Consider the following 22,479-nt stretch of genomic DNA (forward strand, 5'->3'; position numbering starts at 1 on the left):
CATTGGAGCAATATAATGGAATAAGCTCCGATCCTTCTCATCAAAAAGAGAGGATGAAAGGCATCCTCTCTTCTACTCATACCTCTGACCTACAGTGGGATAGCAGAACAGTAAACTCCATTTTGTCTTTGAAATATTGTGCAACTTTTGTTTTGCTTATGTTACATTTTACTTTAAATATTTATACAACATTTCTACAATCTTTCAAAAATATTAATATAAAACATAAAAGTTGTTAGTTTAGTACAAAAAAATAAACAATGTGTTAATCATTCTAAGAGTGTTTATTTAGGTACTATCAATGTCGAATACCATATACTTAAGAATTTTATTGTTACAGTCTGTCGTTTAAATTAAGTCAATAGTTGAATGTTTAATATTCTTAACTACTAAGTGTTGCATTTTACGATAATAAACATTTTGTTTACAGATCGACTCGTCGTCGGCGCATTACATTACCAGTCCTCAAGTGGTAAGTTAATAATTAATAAATCATTATACTGACGTTAGGAACGGTAGCAGCTACTATCGATGGTTGTCAACCAATCATACGCTGTATATACGCATTAGCAGGTCTTTTGTATTTGTTAACAAGACTAAATAAAACCAACAAATGATTTATCAACATGAATCCATAAACAACTTTACGGTATGCGCTAGCGATGACGTCACATAGTGGCAGTAAAGTTCTGGTTTTTGTGGAGAATATGGTAGTCCAGGAGTCTCACAGGCCCACTAGCTTCACGGTAGTGTGCGAAAGCGATCGCGTGGCGCTCCTCGTTAAGACGGAAAGGGTACCGCTGGTTTTTTAGTGGCTATTCCGATGTTCGATGTGCACTCGGCGCCTTGGACACCGGCGAGCCCCACATACCCCCCCACTGTTCCCGTGGGGGAAAGGCGTAACGTGTTTTTCCATTGAAAAAAAAGGCCTACTAGCTTAGCAGTTGGGGATACATCAGAACTAAGACTACTTTCACTTCAACAATTGATTTTTTTTACAAGATATTGAATAGCCTAGCGTCCTGCAATGGATTTGGAATATGCAATGCAAAAACACCTACCAATACATTTTTTACATTTACATTTTCCACCAATACTCTATTAAAATCATAATTGCTATATAAACTTACAGAGCATTACTGCAATTATTTGCTCAGTATTCAATTGACTTTGCATTTCAAAATTAACCCGGTAGCAAAGTAATTAAAAATCGAAATATATCTGTCCTTCCGATACAGAGGACAGACATCAGATATTTTGAATACCTGAATAAATTATCTGAGCCTCACGAAGAGGTAAAGTTTTCATATAAAATATTTTTGAAAATTATTATATTAATGTATCAATAATATATTAAAAAATATTATTAATATATTAAAAAGCCGAGATGGCCCAGTGGTAAGAACGCGTGAATCTTAACCGATGATCGTGGGTTCAAACCCGGGCAAGCACCACTGAATTTTCATGTGCTTAATTTGTGATTATAATTCATCTTGTGCTTTACGGTGAAGGAAAACATATTGAGGAAACCTGCATGTGTCTAATTTCACTGAAATTCTGCCACATGTGTATTCCACCAACCCGCATTGGAGCAGCGTGGTGGAATAAGCTCCAAACCTTCTCCTCAAAAAAAGTGGAGAGGAGGCCTTTAGCCCAGCAGTGGGACATTCACAGGCTGTTACGGAATATATTAAATATTAATTTAATAAGAATCTACGCAAAAAATTATCTATTATCACACTGTATATTAAAAAAAATATACTTCCGCAGAATTTATACGCAATATTTTTAAAAACAGACTGTTCTTTCATACTAATGGCTACACTTAGTACACTTTAAACAAAAAAGGCGGTATATATGTATGCGTATTACACGTCGTGTTCTTTCGATAATCTGATCGGACAATCGTAATCGAATCGGACGCATGTCCCAACTTTAATATCATTTCGATATAATACAGAACGTTAACCAAGTCTCGAGCGATTCGTAGAAACTGATTGGAGTAAATTAATAACGCCACCTCGTTGCTACGCGAAATACTTTAATTTGCATACAAATTAATTCTCGCAAAACTAATAGCACGAGCGCCTACTACGAGCTACGATTATCATTATACGGGAACTCAAACATTCCATTTCGAAGTTTACAATGAAATACTTTTCTGCTTTGTTTCATGCAAATAATAGAGCATTGGGAAATATAAATGTTTTTGTTTTATCTAATCTTAGTTATAAGTGACTTCAAATTCGTTTTCTTCACTTAGTTTAAGCCCAATAACAACAATAAGCAACGTAAGTTTTTTGACGTGCATTGTATATTCTATACTTAGACCTGATCGTTTTCGGCCACGGTGATCATTCTCAATGGAGATTAACCAAACGCGCAAAGATGATAGTGCACAAGTGTATGCAAATACAGTTACACTTCCTACTGCTCGACTCTCATAATCGTATTCGATTGCAATGCGACACGACCGATGATAGTGTAAGCACAGGACTAATGTGCTTTTGAGGTACAACAATATTAACTTACACAATCAACGAGGATAAAAAGCGCACACGAATTTGCAAGAATACAGAGTGTCTTTTAGGGGTAGATTAATACTAGTCTATAAAATCACTTAAAACTCACGTATGTATCGTATCACCTGCATCCCGTAGTAAGGGTTACCCCGCGGCACCCGTGGAGCCGAGCGAAATATCAACGACTATTAATGATCTATTAAGCTTCACTTCAAACGCACCGATATTTATGTTTTCGTCATTTACGCAGAAACTGATTTGTTTACATATATATATCATTTTCGTTACGGATGTTTCATTATAAATTTATTAATTAAAACTTCAACATAATGCCGTCACACAAATCACAATTCATGCAATGCTGTAGCTTTCGTTCTTTAACTTCGGTTCTAATATTTGATTGATGTCCTAGACTAGCCCGCTACGCAGGAAATATTATAGTGCACATGTGAATGCGCAAACACAAGTGCCCTCTCTATTCCCTTACTCTAGTAATCCGATGGGACGGTAAATCTGACACGACTGGAAAGAGTTCAAGCGCAACTCTAACGGCTTTACGTGCACCGAAACATGGGAGTAAACACAGCGAACTTACAAACTTTTATTTTGTACTTACAAGCACTTTTGAATTAATTTATAAGATAAGTAAAATGCAAAGCTCTGGTAGCTCTCGGAATGTGGATTCTACCAAGAAGACCAGAGAAATCTAATATTTGAGTTACCATTTTTTTTTTCTTTGACAAACCATATTAGAAATAAGTCATGCAAAAATTATCGATTTAAGTTTCTTTGTTCGGTGAATTGATTTGTGAGATGAATGTATTTTTTGTAATTCGAGTAGGTTTTTTGTTTGAACTATATTTTTTAAGATATAGCTAGTTATATATTATATAAGTAATAAAATATAAACTTGGATCGAATAGCTAAAACTATATAAAAGGAACAATTATGAAATAAACTCCTATCAGATAATAATCATAATGTTTCGAAAAAATGTGAAGTCCATTAAGAACACTGTATTTCTCACCCCAATATGTGTTCACATATAAGTACTCATGACCTCATTTCACGAAAACCTAAAAATGCACGAAAAAGTATTCGAATCTCCAAATATCGAGTGATCTTTGAGGCAAGCTATGAAAGCGGGCGTCGCCTGGGGAAATCACAAAGTGTATCAAACCGAGAAACATCACTCAAAGTTATAAGTTTCTAACTGGATGTCAAATTATATAACAAATATTTGATTTTGATGTTTTGTCTGTGGTACAATAATAATAATAAACTTTCTAATCATTCGTTTCAATATTTATGTTTTTCTTTCTTATATTCGATCTAAGTAACCTAATTAAAATTTTGCTCCTAAGTACATCATTTCAATGATATAATCTGAAATATTAATAGTTTTTAGACATATTTACGCATTTGTACATTTTTTTTTAAATGTATAGGCTAGCGCTTGACTGTTATCACACCTGATGGATAGTGAGATACAGTCTAAGGTGGAGCGCGCTTGCCTAGAAGGTGCCTATTCACTCTAGACTTGAAGGTATATATATTGTAGGTAGTGGGGAAAATGGAGGTCGGGAGGGTATTCCAGGCCTTGGCGGTGCGTATCAGAAACGAGGAAGCAAATCGTTTCGTACGTGTCTTAAATACGTCAACTACGTACGGGTGCAGATCTTACATAGCACTGTCTATCAACAATCATGATACACTGTCTATCGACACATACATGCTGTTGCAATAATTAAGCGACTATTGTCGACATTGTTATGGTCATTTTGCTATATATTGGTGTAAAGCGATTATAGAGCGCTTTTAAATGTATACAAAAAATAAAATGTACAACCTCCAAAAATCGATGGACGTCGTCGATTTGGTCTCCCCTCCGTGTTTCATATTATTTTACGTTCTCACGTAAATATTAAAAATTAAATAAACTAAATGAAATAAAATGTAATCAGTGAAGTATTTATAAACAATATTGAAACTAAATATAATATAATTGTTACAGTCAATACAAAAACACCTACACAATTATATATGTATACATTCTCAGTATCGAACGTATGTAAATACGTCAGTCGTGCTGTCATTCCGTGACAAATGTGTTTTTTGACAGTTAAAACAAACACACAGAACGGGTTTCGTCTCCTCGGTCTCGCCCCAGGATGCAGGCTGGAAGCAATAACATTAAATCACATATTTAAAACATTAATGTCCCTACCATTAGCTAAAGCAATTATTCATTAAAATTGATAATTAAAAATTATATAACGGATGTAAAACATTCTATTTTTAAACAAATGGATCATTTTTTATATAACTTCTTACCATCGTACATATTTATTGTTAAGAATGTATAAATATTTTTAAATTCATTTCGATAGTTGTCTTGTAAAAGATTATCTAAAATAATAATTTACAATTGAAACCAGAAAAAAATAATAATAACTGTTTGGCGACAAAATAATTAGTTAAATATTCACCACCAGCCACCAGTCACCGGTTTGTCTAACATTAAAACAGCCGCAAAAAAAAACAGATGAGCAGAAGTAACCACTTACCGTCAACTTGGTCAACTTATGACTAATTGAATAAATAAATAAATTCCGAATATATACCAATTTTTTTATAAAAGTAAAATAAGTTAAAATAAAACAAAAATGTAAACAAAGGCCTTTTATCTTTATAAACTATTTATACACGTTATAAACTAACAGCAGCCTTAAATGATTGAAATTTCGTCGCGATGTTTTACTTCACCACCAAACAAGACGAGTTTAAACATATATTAAAACCTGGAAACTCAATAGTGCTTCAGGATTTGAATCCACAATCAAGTTAAGGTTCGCGTGTGAGCAAGTGTGTTCAGTGTGGACCCTGTCGGCTCTTGGCTCGAGAAGAAACGGAATCGTAAAAACATTCTAGTTCACATAGTAATAAAGAGGGATGACAATCACTTTTTTGAGGAGGCGTGTCGAATGAACACTTTTTCTCTAATCAGCCACCCAACACGCCCGACTTGATGTATGACTTATAAGTCATACATATTATACAAGCATATTAAAGTGAACTGCATATGTATATATAAGCAAAATACCACTCATCACGAGATCTAAACTATCCCGATATAGCCGATTGACTTAAAGTATGTCACAGTTACTCCTTCCCCAACGTAAACGCTCACTAAGAACGGATTTTACGCAAATCTTATCCAAAATACGTTTAGCTCCCTATCAACCTGTGCGAAGCCAGGACGATTTGTACAAATGCAATTCTTACAAAATAAAATATATGTATACATATATTTACGACTGCCTCGTTGGTCTAGTGGCTATACGTAAGGCCGCAGACTCGGAAGTCATGGGTACAATTCCCAGATCAGGTCAATAAAAAGTTATTGGGATTATCTGTCAGAAAATTCTCAGTAGCAGCCCGGAGTCTGGAAGTTGGCAGTGTGTACACTCCCGCGCCTCGGAAAGCACGTAAAGCCGTTGGTCCTGCGCCTGAACTCTTCGGTCGTCGGATTGCCGTCTCATCGGATTATGAGAGTTAGGGAATAGAGAGTGCACCTGTGTTTGTGCACACACTTGTGCATTATAATTTCTCCTGCGTAGTTGGCTAATTTCTCTTGAGATTGGCCGCCATGGCCGGAATCGGTCTGGAGGAGGACATATTATACCATAAATATAACATAAGATCAATAATTATTCCACATATCTCATGAAATTAATTTTAACATTACCAGTATATAAGATATTGTTAATAGATTATGTTTGTATGTATAAATTATCATGTATTTATAAGTAAAAGTAAAGTAACTACCTATCTGCCACATGTCCACATTAATTGTATGTTCTTTATTGAAAACTGATTTTTTAGATACAAATCTTTCTGGTTACTACATAATGATATATTTGAAAATATATAATACTTACGACACGCATTTCTTTGTAAAATAATGAATTATGTGTTAATACAAAGAAAATGATTAAAATTCTAAATAATACAAAATTCCATAATACTTTCCTGCGTTTGATATTATCATAGGCTTTCCAACCTTTTCGTATGTACGCAGGGCCGGATTAAGTCTTACAAAGGTCCGTTAACAATGAAACGCCCTAAAAAGTCTTACATGACATCGTTTTAATAACATCACCTACTTAAATATATGTCACAATGAATAATGAATCGGCATTGTGTTGAATCGTTTAGGTGGGTACGGCACACATATTACGTGTCGTAGGGTTTTTAAAACCAAATTTGGTCTAGTCAACTAGTCATTTGGTCTACTCATGCTAGAAATAACAATTAATTTTTAGGGTCGCCGTCATCGAAATCGATGAGGAGGACTATAGATATAATATTTCCAAACAAAAAAAAACCATTTACACGGGTTAGCGAGCCAGGCACAGCTACAATATAACTGTGTGCGGTATAGGTGATCTAATTGCTCGTCAGTCTTCTTAAAATATTCAAATATAAAAAAAAAACATTATTCAAAAATATTATTTATCAGCGTAATTCTAAAAGCATACAATGTATATGGGAGCCCACAGCAACGTAAAGGGTCTTTTTTTGGATTCATTTAAATATGATCCTGTATATAAAGGCGTTATAATTGAAAGTCAGGCCATTTTAAAAAAATGGTACCTAATAAATAACGACATAATTGACCATTGCAGCCTTTTTCAAAATCAGTTAACACGTCTCGTTAACGAGATATGAAACATTTTTGCCAATCTCGCCTTAAAAGTAGAGACACGACAAACGAGGCGTCTTAACGACATGCAATAACTATTTATAATCTGTAATTAATCTACTGGAATCTGCATTCATAATGTTCGTCATAAAATACACACGACCTTGTACTTTACAAAGTGGATACTCGATAACTAGCACACATTTATTATACATTGATTATTTTTTATGAGTTGAAAAAAAACTATCTTAGGAACTCTTCGATGGATGTATAAAGATAAATATTAACAACATTGCGTACTTCATAAATTTTGTCAAATGACAAGGCTGCGTGCACCCATGTGCCCACGCAGAACTATTGTCCTCTGAACAGCCTACAATGTATTTCTTCGCTAGAATACACAAATTTAAGTCTTACATCAATGAGATAAGAATTTTTTGAACGCTTCATAAAAATGGTTAAGTTCTGCAGAGACCAATTTATTTTTGCTTTCAGTTATTCTATTTCGAATCTTACTCCGTTGATATACGTGTCATGTTTTTATTATTAACAAAAATAAGTAGTCTGCGTCAGTAGAGAACATAAATATGGCGTTAAATAAATCATATGAAGCACGTTTTGTGACTTTTTGAAATAGCGATGTAGTTTTGGTGTTTTTGATCTTTTTGTATCAACCTTGATGACTCTTTGGAAGAAGATATATGCAAATAGTTATGACTTATTTCGTGTTCTTCTAGTGTTTTCATAAGTGTTGACAAGTAAGGGTTTTGTAAAGGTTATACTATTGCAGTTACCGTTCTAAAATGTAGTAACCACCTGAAGACGACCTTCGCCCATAGACACTGGCACTTTAATAAAAATAAAACACTTCTTACACCGTCTATGCAGCGCCAACTACATGATATAACACGACTTAAGGTCTGTGCCTGTACACCGGCTTACTTACGATTTAAACCGGAGTAAACCAATACAAAGTAGAATGAAATGTTTGTCAAGTTTCAGTATGAATTTTTCAGTACACATTCCAACGACTCGAATACGTGATAATAAAAGCAAATTTGTAGCTACGTGTATTGTTCTCATGATGACCAAAAACAAAACGCGCAATATGAATTCTAAAATAATAGTACAAGGGAAAGCATTATAAGTCTTAGATGCATTTAATTTATGTTCGTAATTCATCTCAAGGGCGTTAAGAAAAACGTTCTACGGAAACCTGCATGTTTCTGAAGAAATTACACCGTGTACAAACTCCAACAGTGAATTAACGAGACGTCGCGTACGAATAATTCCTTACAACGTTCTATTATTCGTATTTATAAAATCTCAGAAAATTCACGACATACTTTATTCAGTATAAGCTCATACAAACACTCCTGAATTGTTAATTTATTTTGTTACAAAGTGTAACTACCGCCGGTTCGTGATGTACATTCCGTGGAATAACCGATAAGAAGAATACATTATAAATCAAAGTCACCCCACCGCGTCTGTCTGCATGTCTGTCTTTCTGAACTCGAAAAACTCAAAAACTACAGAACGGATCTTTACACGGTTTTCACCAATTGACGGAGTGATTGACAAGGAAGCCTTATAGTTGTATATTATTAGTTAGTTAGTTAGTTGTTTATAATTGTATAGTAGTAGTTAGTTGTAGTGTATAATTTATTAAGGTTTTTTTTTTGTAGAATAGGAAGGTGGACGAGCATATGGGCCACCTGATGATAAGTGGTCACCAAACGCCCTTAGACATTGGCATTCTAAGAAATGTCAACCATCGCTTATAGCCAATGCGCCACCAACCTTGGGAACTAAGATTTTATGTCCCTTGTGCCTGTAATTACACTGGCTCACTCACCCTTCAAACCGGAACACAACAATATCAAGTATTGCTGTTTTGCGGTAGAATATGTGATGATATCTGAGTTTTGTGTAAATTGAGTGAAAGGTGACGATGATTGTTGAAGATGTCAGAAAAAATCATGCCGACTGGGAGCTCTAATTGATATCGCCGCGTAAACCAATACAGTTTTATGTATCACAATATAAACGTTTATATATATACATGTAGAATAAGGGTTTATTCTACATGTAAATGGATAGCTAGATAATTTTTATCACATATAATGTATTTTTCTACTGTATAATTTTCACCGTTTATATTCAGATCAACTTAGGAATACCTGAAAACTGCATTATATAATTTATACAATAAAAATATATTAATTATTATATACATATATGATATAATATATATACAAATAATGTTGTAAAATATAATAATATGGATTATCAATAAACGTTAAATTATTTCTTACTTACAAATGTAAAAAAATAATATCTGCATTATATTTTTTTAAACAATAGTGAATAAATACAAAAAACTTAAACTGTAAATGTTCCAACATTTTTAATGCATCATAAAATTCAGTTAGCAAGCTAAGCCGAACTGGGACCGCGATGGTTTACGATAAAACTCCAACTTTGTCTGAAACTTGAATAGTCTCCGGAAGATTTACAGCTGCGATTTACTCCAAATTGAAATATAAACCTTTATTCAAGGGAACTTCACTTGGGGTTTTAATGTTATACTTAAAATGTTATACTTACATTAAAAATTAATAAGACTGTCAATATTTCAATATACTGTGTCTCGGTCGGAAGGATGAGTACGCCATTACAAGCATAACATCACAACTTAGTTACCACGGTTGGCGGTATATTTCTATTGGCAGGTTAATATTTCTTACCGCACAATCTGTGTGACTGTGGTTATCACTTACCATCTGGCGTGTGGCAACATGTGGTAGCACTGAAGCTATGCGGTAGAATAAGCTCCCAACCCTCTCTTTAGTAGAAGAAAGCCTTGATCCATAAGTGAGATATCTACAAACTTTTAAACTGGTATAAAAAAAAGATTCCTTAAAATAAACTTTTACACGGAGTAAGCTTATTAATTCTACTTCTATATATTTACATAAGTTTAATTTTATCAATAATACATAACTAAACATTATGTAAGTAAAATTAAAATAAGAAATTTTATTACAATTCCATAATGCATGCACCGCCGCAAATCACACTAATAACTGTAATAATTACTTCCGCGCTCAACTCGACACATAAATAATGTTACACCATAGCTCGTAAACTAGACACGACACCAACCGCATCGTTCAGAAATGGCCGTTTTTTATCTTAACACTTGCACTAAACTTTTACATTTTTAAACCGAGAAATATATAAAAACAATTTTAAAAAATTATGAAATGACAAATGAAAATAAAACGTAACGCATAAAATTTAATTCAGCATGATATTTGAGAAAAAATTCTTAATAACTTCGTGAACAAAAAAAAAACATTTTAATATTTGACTTTATTTATATCCTAGTATGAATATATAGCATATATAGTACACATACGTATATGTAATAAGGAATTACACAATTCAAACTGAATATTTTTTTTACCTGGTAGCATTATCAATTTTTTATACATGGCAACATGCCGACAATGTCTTCGTGAGAGAGACGCCAACGCAGCGCCTCCGAGATGGAGACATTCGATAGTGGTTGCAAAACCAGGCAGAAGGGAATGATAGTGCCACGTACACAGTCCAGGCCAGGGTTACCAATATTAAAAATATTTATTTTAATGTATTGACATCGTGCTATATTTGATTATTTTTTTAATAAGCCAAGCTCGAGCTAATTAATTTATAGAAAAATCATAAAATAAGGAGATTGGAAAATTTATATGATAAAATAACGACGATCGTTTAAAAAACAGTCAGTTGGGAATAGTAAAAGTGAATCTGAAACGATTTATGTAAACATTTATTGGATTGAAAATATAACGATTTTAAACTTTAGTTTGCTGGAGTATTATTCATAATATTTTGCATATGGTACTCTCAGCCCTTGGTGACATTTATTGCCATCCCGGGATACGAATTATAGCAGAGCACTCGCAGAAACTTCTTAAGACTTGTTTTATTGGCGCCACTCCAGGCCGTAAAGGAAACGACGATCCAACGCATCCGATATTAATTCATACGTCTCAGCTAAAAAACATCATATTTTTCCGATAATAGCACTCAGAGCAGTTTAAAACTGAATATGCTAAATAACATTAGCATAAGATATCTATTTTATAGCTAGACTGAATATAAAATACTTTTGACAACTTCATTTAAGTGAAACAAATAGACAATTTTTCTGGAATTAAAAAAAAGTGTGTAAAAGCATTTGAAACTAAACTGAGCACAAAAGGAATGTCAAAAAAACTGCGCGAGGGTAGACTGTTGTGTAAACATCCGACGCCGACGGATGAATTCAAGAACGACGCCATGTTTTCATTTTTTTGGCGCTCAGCGGGAAGATTTATGAGTAGTGACAAAGTCAATTTTATGGGTCGAAGATCTGGTGATACGGCACGGCCTACGCCAGCCCTGAGTGCCTTTATGACGAAATTTGGCATGGCTTTTATCTCAAATTGGCCTTAAGTAAACAATTTACCTGCCAATTGTGATAAATAGCATCCGCCATTCATGTGAATCTATTGTCGAGTCTGACAACTCAATTTCTCAGTAAGATCTACTAATGCTTCTTTAGTTGAATGAATGTAAGACTTTCCATACAAAAAAAATATAATCCTTGTAAAGATTTTTGATTATTAACTTATAACTATAACTATTTGAAAACTGAAATAGACGAATGATGAATGCTTTTGGAAAAAATATTAGCTGGTAGTGGACAAATTTTATATGAGATTTAATATTTTATTTATACCACACATAAAATTATTTTTGTAACTGTACATATTTATTTAGATATAGTTAAAACAAAATTTGTAGCAATTTACTAGAAATACTAATAAGCAATTAAATAGTAATAACTAAACACAAAAATATTAATGGTGAAAAATATATGACAACAATAACAAATAACTTATAAATCACAACGTGTAACGAAACGCGAGACACATAAATAAGATTCGGATTAAATTTACGATTCGTGATAGAAACGCAAAAACGTCGCACCTACAAAACGTCGAGACGACATTCTATATTCCAACCACGAGCCGGCACCTCCATGTAATCCGCACTCGTGAGCCAAATATCATATCACGGCAATAAAGATCACATACGAAAACCATCTCCCTATTAGTAATTAATATGTCAGCAACGAGCTCTCAGAAGAGACAGTTCAAGGAAACGCCACGACTAATATTATCACTACAAATATCTCACGTGCCCGCTACCGATTCCACGAACGTTGTTTTTTTTTTTAATTTTTCCTTCTGTCATTTTTATCCATTCCCGCATTTTTCAAGCTCGTAATAGTTACGAGGTACACCTGTCGCGGACGTTGAGTGTATGATAAATTATAAGGTTTGTCGCGGCTAAGAGCATTTTGCTATGTCCCATCAATCTGTCGTAATGAGGAGATGTGCTTACTGATAGTGACAGCTTCGCGCGAGCACACATGAGCTTCACTAACGAGGCTTGCCGCTTGTTCTTTGCGAAAAAAACGATGATGCTTCTCCGTATTCATTCCAATTAAAGAATCTGGGAGCACGAATGTTCTAATCGATTGGATCTGTCACGAACTGCGCCACACGTCCAGCGCTAGCGACTCCATAAGCTTAATTTACAAAAGCGATGATAGTATTTTAATTCAGTCCAACGTTGAAAATAGAACGGATTTTATTATATGTCCTTCGTTAAATTTCCAAAAAAGAATGACGTTTTTAAGTTCGTTATTTTATTTCGTTTGTGTTACTATTTAATGGAAGTATAAATAATTCTTAATTGTAACTTTTGTTTTCAAAAAGTAGTAAGTAAAATCGAAATCATAGTTATTATATCATCCCTTCTTTAATTCAATTATGTTATCACATTCCTGTAAAGAAGACAAATCGTTCGATCATAAAGACGACACTTTCATGTATGCCCAACGCCATTATTTCGGTTTTGACAGCTAGGTGCAGCAAATGGCCTGGTGTAGGTGGTCTCATATCGCCTGCACTCGCTTCTTAAGTCAACATTTCTCGCTGTGTTATTGTTGTCACAACACTATTGTCCGATAGAAACAGACCTCCGGTGTCGCCATCCCGTAGTTCTTGATAAAACTTTAACTAAGCGAGAGATTTTAAACTATTTCATGTCTGACTTACATTTTAAATGACTGATGATGCTAACTTTTTATAAAAGTAATGTTAAATAGAATAATTAAAAGTTTTTTTTAACGAAAGATCTATAATTAAAGTATAACATATAATGTTAATAATACTTCAGTCGATATTCCAGCAATGATTATTAAAATTAATTTTATACATACGTCAACATATAAAAGATTAAAAAAGTATGTTAAAACCTCATATTGTCCCTGGCCACTAACAGAACGATTTTCACAATCGAGCTTTCAAAAATATTTGCATTATAAAACATTCGTTCGCGCCAAATTTGAATTTATATTGTTAATTTCGAAATTCAAAATGGCCGACCCACGCGACATTGCGGAATATATTTTATTACAATATTAAATTATACATAAAATTTTGTTTAAATCGTATTAAATATCTGTCTAGCCGTTTCGTTTATTAGTATTTATAAGTATCTGTACGAGAATCTCGTTACCTTATTAGAATGCATTGAATGCAAGATTTATTGTTTGAGAATTATTAACGAACAAGATTTATATTATTTGTACATTTATTAACAAACTGATTTAATGATGTTATGTTATAAACTTTCATAAAATACACAAATGTAAGGAAAAGTCAATGATATTTTATTTCTTTATATAAAATATCTATATAAGGTCGTCAGCTGGACTACAAATAAAATTTACGTCCAACAACAAAATGAAATACAGAAATATTGTCAATTAATATAGTTAACATTTGAAGTAATACTTTCAAACCATTTTAAGCTAAATATACATTTGTACATCCAACGGTACAATTACTACTATTACTGAACTACTGCTACTATTGAAAGCAAAAAAATTATTCCATAAAAATATATATATGAAAAAAAAATTAAAAACTGATTAACAGTTACGTTGTCAAGTAATAAAAAATTCGAGACTGTACGGATAACAAACGCCTTCCTTACTAAGCCCACTATTAGACGACGAAACCAACAACCGTTTATTTAAGTTCATAGATCTACAAGAAGTCCTTACATGACGTCACTAGGCATCGCCTAGAATACTAATCACCACTGAATAATTCAAAACAAAGATTCCAGGACTAGTTTACAATGAGCTCTGAAGTAACACCGCCTGTCACACTTTCTTTGAGATTTTCAAACAACTTCATAAGATACTAGGTCTGAATACATTGGTCCTCTAGATTCATTGTAGTACAAACGCGAAAGTGAATACTGTAGTACTGTTACACATAACCTACTAAGTGGTTTTATAAGTAACTAGCTGTTACGCGCTGTGCGTTTTTTATTTTATCTGTACCGAGCTCAGTAGTGGTCTCAACGTGTTTTATTTAAAATACGCTGAATGCCGACCTTATTTGAATATTTGTTTTTAATCATAATAAAGTACTAATTTATGTTTACATACAATCTCATACGCACTAAAGGGGTTATAATGGCCACATTTAACCCCTATGGGTGTTCGATTTCGAAAAACCATTTCTTAGTATGTGCAAATATATATTTAAAAAAAAAATACCGACCAGTTTAAAAATCTGCCATATTTCTTGACACTGATTCTAAGTGATAAATCTATATATAGATATACTTATAAATGTTTTTTTTTTGTAATGCCTAACTGAAAAAACTACCAAACCAATATAAATTTAACTTACCACAATATACTGCACGTTTTGTAAAATAATTCAGCTTAAAATATTACTATAAAAGTAGTTAGTTCGCAGTTTCACCCGCTTTAAATTTAGACTATTGACATGACAAGCGTAAATTTCATTATATTGTTCACTATGTTTCGACCGCGGCTTCGCCCGCCCATGTTATAGACCCTAATTCGTTCTTTGTACCTCTGCGGACGTGTATGCAAAATTTCATGCTAATAAATATATAACATATAAAAATAATAAATAAATTTTTACGCTTTCACGTCTTAATTAATCTCTTAATTAAAATCTAACTTTCTTTTATAATATTAGTAAGGATTATAATGTAACTCGTATGGTTCTCGTTTTGAAGTAGTTATCCTCGTTCCGACTGATCCAAATACATGACGGTGCAATGATCAACTTATCTCTCAGTCAGACTATAAATATTTGCGGACCGGCGTTAAATTGATAACGTAAATAATTCATGACTCGATACAATAAGGTGTCTATTTGTTGATTATAAATTATCCCATATTTATAACATTTAAATTAGATATAATATGCTTGTATTTATTTATGAAAGTGAACGCCTACGGCAGGTCGTTTAACGGCCGTTTCGTATGATAATGAAAATTAATATTAAAATACATGGGCGGTGGAACTACATATTTTATATTTTATTGTGACCTGACTTTATGGAGTGTTTTTAAAGTAAATGTTTTAATTTTGTTTATTCCAATTCAAATCCGCATATTGTATTTATGTGTTGTTCACATAAAGATAAATTGTTTTCGAAAAAAATATATTATTTAACAGAATATACATAAATTGCATAAACAAAAATAAAATTTTTATCTTTTAATATAACCTTTTGCGACAGCTATTTTATTTTATCACCTGTATAATAATAAATATTTAATGATAACCCATTGAAGTTCGAAACGTATTTTTGTAATATCTGTATAATAATTTAAAAAAAAAAAACATCAGTATTTCGTGTTTAGGTTCATTGACATTTGTAAGCTAACTTTATACCTAACATATTTGTTCAGAGGTCATTCTCAATTATATTTGGAAATTGATAGTGACAGCGTAAATGTCCCACAACTGGACAAAGATTTCCTTCCCTAAAGAGGAGAGACAGGCCTTGGGGGAGGGGCAAGTGATTCATGCAGGTTTCCTTACGAAGCTACCCTTCGCCACAAATAATTTATGCACTTAAAAAGTCAGTTATAATTCTCACCGGGAATTTTACTTATATTACTATTATATACATAGATAACTTTCTAATTAATTTTAGTATAAATGTGCTGCAACATGTTTTTTATTATTATAACAATATTTAAATGAAGGTCTATTTAATTTTGAGCAGACTATTTGTCCGTCCGTTTGTTCAGTTGCGTCTGATTAATTCAATATGAGCGCCCTTATTACAGTGTTTAAAAACATTTGTGTCAATATTGAAATATATTTCGATAAGTTTAATTACATTCTTTGGTGTATTTTGAGTACAATAACAGTTTTTTTTTAATATTAACATGATAATAATATTAATATATTTATTATGATTTAATATAAAATATATGTCATAAGGGACTCTTCATTTAGTCAAGGAATCCTTACTAAAAAGCCATTGTTGAGGAGTTTGACTATACGTCAACCTTTTACACGCAAAATATTTTGTATCTGTGAATGACGCCAGCAAGTTTTACTGTTTTTACTCGCATTTAATTATTAACGATTATATCTTCCAGAAATAAATTGATATGCACAACTGCGCAGGAGATATTAAAATGCAGATGTTTGTAAACGCAGGGCGATTCTGTATTTCCTTAGTCTAATAGTCCAAAGATACGACAATTTGACACGATAGGAGAGAGATGTTTAGTGTTACCGAGTATGTTTACGTGTTATCGAGTTGTGGGCGTGTTGGCATATTGGTAACTTCGGGCCACAGAAATACTAGGCGGAAAAACCTAATCAGTTTTATTGTATTATTGCATTTTTGCATACTGGTGGTAGAGCTCTGAGCAAGTTTGTCTGAGTAGGTATCCATTCATCAGGTGCCGCTAAACAGCAGTACTTTTTATTGTTGTGTCCCGGTTTGAAAGGTGAGTAAGTCAGTGTAGTTACAGGCACAAGGGACATAATATCTGAGTTCCCAAGGTTGGTGGCGCATTGATGATGTAAGCGATAGTTAACATTTCTTACAATGCCAACGTCTATAGGCGTTGCTGACCACTTACCATCAAGTAGCCCATACGCTCGTCCGCCTACATATTCAATAATAACAAAAAAAAATACGGGATCTTGGAATCAACCGTCCAAACTACCCATAATTCCCCTTTTAAATGGACAAGCAGTTATAATAATAACTGCTTGTCTCACTGCCGTGTCAAGTCCTTCAGTTTGGAGTTTATTTCACGACTCTGCTTCAACGCTCCAATGCAACGGAATGGGACAGAGGACAGAGGAAGCCGTTACTTTCTTTTTTACTTCTTACAGTACCAAAGTTTATGTACGATTGTGACGACTTAACGTCGGCGACGTTGTTTGCACAATTATTGCTGTACGTAATACTCTCATATATTGACCGTATCTCAGGCGCCAATACTTTGTTATCAAATAATAAATGTCACGATGTATTAAATAACGTATAAATAAGTTAATTGTGCGTCATAATTGTCGTAGGTATGTTGAAAGGAAGCTAATAATGGGTGTCGCCTTAATCTGATCAAAATAATTAATATTTATCTCCACATTTACAATAACTAATAATGGTACAATGACACTTTATCGATGGATAGATAGAACAAATTATTTGTGGTACAAGAACGGCTTGTTTGGTTGCCATCGACCGACTAGTTAATCTGCCGCCACATGTTTTTAATATTATAAAAACATTTAAAATATTAATATAAATAAATAGATTGAACTTGAGTGTTAAACGTTTATTATACAAACGATTAATTCTGACACTTTATCGTCCTAATCCCGAATCCCATATCTTCCGCATACAATTTGTTATAACATAAATAAATATAATAATTCAATGCACATACAACAGCCGGTTTATATTTTATTAAGGGATGATTTATCAGGTCGGTAACGCGGTGTCGGGTGTCATGTTGTATGTACACAGAGTAGTTGACTAAAATGAGCTTGTTTTGGTGTAAACTTACGCTACGCTATTCCATTACATAGCTACATATTGATTGTAATGTATATATAATTTCTGGTGAAACAAAGGTATTGCTAATTGCTATACTGTTGAATGCTTGCAAAGTTATGTTAACAACCGTACGATCGACTACGATCATCGACATAAATTAATTTTATCTTCTTATTATTTTAATTAGCTTTCTCCTTTGAGCATCTTTATAAAAAGAAATATTTGGATATAATTACTCCGTTTCCAACAAATTAGCTATGTTTCTATTAATAGCTTCTAAAATGATATGCGGTGACATATGTAAATAATGACCGTACATAATATATTTTGTCATACTTTTCTGTTGGAATTGACAAATGTTTTAAATGCTCGTTTATAAGCCGGAACGTAACCATACGGTTTATTTTTGCCGTGTTATTGAATATTGCCGATAGATCGTTTTTTTAATGTGTTTAAAAATAATTTTGTTTTGGATTCCCAACTAAAAATATGGTGTTTATATAGAAAAACACTAATATATATGTTGATAAGAATTATATTGTTTCTCAATCTGAATGGGTCCTAATTCGCCATTATCTTTTCCAACTAAGCATAATTATTTTAGATATAAGTCAGTAAGCCGTTGGAGTCAGTAAGTTTGTCAGTAAGTTTGGAACTATATAACAAAATAAGAGTGGAGTCATTGTTCAAAATTCGAAACGACGAAATATACCTTGAATACAAATTGAAATCAAATTGACAACGAAACTTGCAAGCTGAGGGTAATAAAATTGGTAATGGGCGAAATATTAATCAGTCATTCCTTACAAGCATTCAGCAATAAATAAAAACTCTACAATATGTTTTTTGCGTAAATACAAAACATTTTATAGTATACAATTTATTTACATCAAAATGAAATAGTCTCTCTGAACTTGTATATTAGGATAGTAATCGCTTGCTACAATTTAGAGTGTGTTTAATCATCTTCCTCGATACAATATCTGATACGTGAAATATACACATTAAAATTCTACATTAAACGCATTACAATGTATTGAACGAAACTAATTGTCAATTTATTTTAATTATTTCCATAGTTTATTATATAAAAAATTGTTATGGATAATATTTTTATACTATTCAAAAATATTTTTGTGTTTTATAACTTACAGTTACAATTGTATTCGTCAGTTCAAAGTCATATTTTATCTATTGTTATCTAGTACCAAAACGGTTTGTTGTGTAGTTCAATTTCGCTAAAAACATATGTACATACGATGCAAACGCAACGGCTATTGACGTGAATCTGTAGCGTATGTTATTGTTCATTGAATCCTGAATAATTCATCACGTGGACATATTGGCTGTTATTAATCTACCTTTATGAGTCTCGGGCTGCGCTTAGCGCTTATTGTCCGGTTCAAATGAAGTAGTAGAATTTAAAACAGCTTGCTGAGCAAATAACCCATGTAACTTTAAGGCTGCTATAACAAAAGACTTAAAAATGCGATACAAAATATTTACTACATTTAATTTAATACATTACATTATTTTTCAATATAATAAGCTTTGCTCGTTGTTTTACGAACAAGACACTTCTTTCAATGGGTGAAATAAGACCTTCATATTGAAGAACAGACACAAAATGGTTGTCTTTTTGTGACAGGAACCTTTGTGGAACTATTTAGAATAACTCGCAAAAGTTTCATCAGAATCGGATGAATGGTTTAGGAACACATAGAGGACACACATACAAACATTCGTTTTATATTTAATCAAAATATTCAGGCAGACAACGTCAATGTGCTACCAACAAGTGTTATGTTCTTTGTACCTGTAATTAAGACAAATTAATTACAGTTAACACTACGCGAGGTTTCACCCTCGCAAACAAAACAACAAAATGAATAATGTTTGGTAGCGGAATGCGAAAACAAAGTTAAAATCTTTATTTTATTTAAACTCATAACACTTTTTAATGTTATATTATCTATAATATAATAATTGTTTAATTGTAAATAATAATTAATTTCATCAAAACAAACAAAAGAAATATATTATAAAAAGTCAGTCTGCACAGCAGTATATATGCATTAAATTAAAGCCCATAATTTCCACCTTAGTACGTTTTTTTTCGAATGAATTTGGTAAAACGCTAATGTGACCTTAACATTAGCTCACAATTATGGATAATTACTAATTAATACTCAATATAACCATTTAAAGTTATTTAAAATTCACAACATAAGAGATGACCTATGAGAAATGTTATGTAAATTTACATACATTACAATTAAATTGTATTTATAAATGAACACAGCACAATAACGATAATTTTATTTAGAAATGACATTACGTTAACGTTTTCATTTCGCATATGTAAATAACAAACGTACACACAAACATCGAACCCACGACTTCGCTCGCGTTTACTTCATACTGTGAAAATGTTACAGTTGCTTCTGCTCCAAAAACTTTAGTCATAAAACAAAGGTTTTTTTATACAATAGGAAGGCGGACGAGCATATGGGCCACCTGATGGTAAGTGGTCACCAACGCCCATAGACATTGGCATTGTAAAGAATGTTAACCACCGCTTACATCACCAATGCGCCACCAACCTTGCGAACTAAGATGTTATGTCCCTTGTGCCTGTAATTACACTGGCTCACTCACCCTTCAAACCGGAACACAACAATACCAAGTACTGCTGTTTTGCGGTAGAATATCTGATGAGTGGGTGGTACCTACCCAGAGCTTGCACAAAGCCCTACCACCAGTATAATTTATTTGAGTAGGCTCTTACAAACCTCACCATTTCGCCCATAGAGGGCCAATTCTACAACATATTGTTAGTTTATCGCAATCGAATTGAAACGTAACACAGCGATACAGTTGCGGTTCAGTCGAAGTTGGATAGGAATAGCATTGGGAACGTATCACAACCGTTATAAATTAGTAGAATTTGTCCCCTGGGTTTCATCGAATACAACTGGTTTGAAGTGTAAATTTTGGGCAAAACTTACACTTGAATCCGGTAGGTACTTAGGTAATAATTATAAAAGTCAGTAGTTAATCATTTTCACAAATCAAATAACATCTAACAACTAAATTTACACATCCTTTACGGAAATCAACGTATAGTCCGTAGTCATCTATATAATCTTGTATGATGTTTTATTTATTAATTTATTTTAGATTTCTTTATGTACAATGTTAAACTTATCTACTTAATTTACTTATAGAAATCAATACGTTGTTTCAAAAAGGATATATATCCATCTTTTACTTATCCTGTTTATATAAAGATTGTCACTAATTCTATCAAAATTTATGTATATCATTATTCTGAATTTAAATAATTGTAAATATGTATATTGTTACTCAAATTTTAATTTGAAATTTATCCTATTCTGTGTGATACAAACAAACATATCGCGCTTCCGCTAAGAAAACATTTAAAATTCATGAACAAGAACGGTTACAATCGGTTAATTATTAATCTACAAGTTTTGCTGTTGTGTTGCCCTGTGCTATGTGCACTGTGCGTGAGCCGTTATAATTACAAGTTATTACAATATATACATAGTATCGTATTTATAGTTGACAGCGCATTAATATATACTTTAATTATATTTATTTCATCATGAGAACAAACCATCTGCCTTTAACAAAAAGAGACTTAATATCACATGTGAATTCTGCGACAAAATTTATGAAAGAGGTATTTGTACAAAAATTTGATATGACTTTTAAAGCACGCAGCCTAATTCAGGACGGGATTGTTGTGGATGAGTACGACCTTACTTACTTTTCAAACTTATTATCAGTAAAGTTACCATATAATTAGGTGTTTTTATGCAGACATCTTTGTTCTATAACATTTTTAGATAACAGTCGATATCAGTTTACGTCACGGATTGGACCAATAAACTCACTGGGTTTGTCTTCAAAGTAATTCTCAATTGCACCCGATGTAAGGAAGCTGGCAGTTACAATATGCCTCTGAAGGCACATAAATCCAATGATCCTACGCTTGAAATATATCTTCGGTCGTGTCGGATTGTAATCGCATGGACTGTGAGAGTGGATAGAGAATTTGTACGGTCGTGAACTTGTGCACAATATTATCTCATACGCCGTTATCTAGTCCTTGAAAATGTTTAACATGTTTAAAACGAATATTTATTACACTCTCTGGCTCGTATATTTGACAGTTTTTTTTCATAATCTCAAAGTTTGTGTAAGATCCATAATTTAAAGCCTTTCGATAGTAAA

General features: G+C 32.8%; 1 protein-coding gene across 1 annotated transcript in view; it reads left to right on the top strand.

Moving 5' to 3' along the window:
* Window positions 1-22,479, top strand: part of LOC126774100 (frizzled-2) — a 272,688-nt gene that overhangs the window by 207,523 nt on the left and 42,686 nt on the right. Inside the window, exon 5 of the mRNA XM_050495427.1 lies at window positions 431-472. The gene's annotated coding sequence lies outside the window, so the exon portion shown is untranslated. The remainder of the gene's footprint in view (window positions 1-430; window positions 473-22,479) is intronic.

This window comes from Nymphalis io, chromosome 16 (genome assembly GCF_905147045.1).
Source record: "Nymphalis io chromosome 16, ilAglIoxx1.1, whole genome shotgun sequence".
NCBI lineage: Eukaryota > Metazoa > Arthropoda > Insecta > Lepidoptera > Nymphalidae > Nymphalis > Nymphalis io.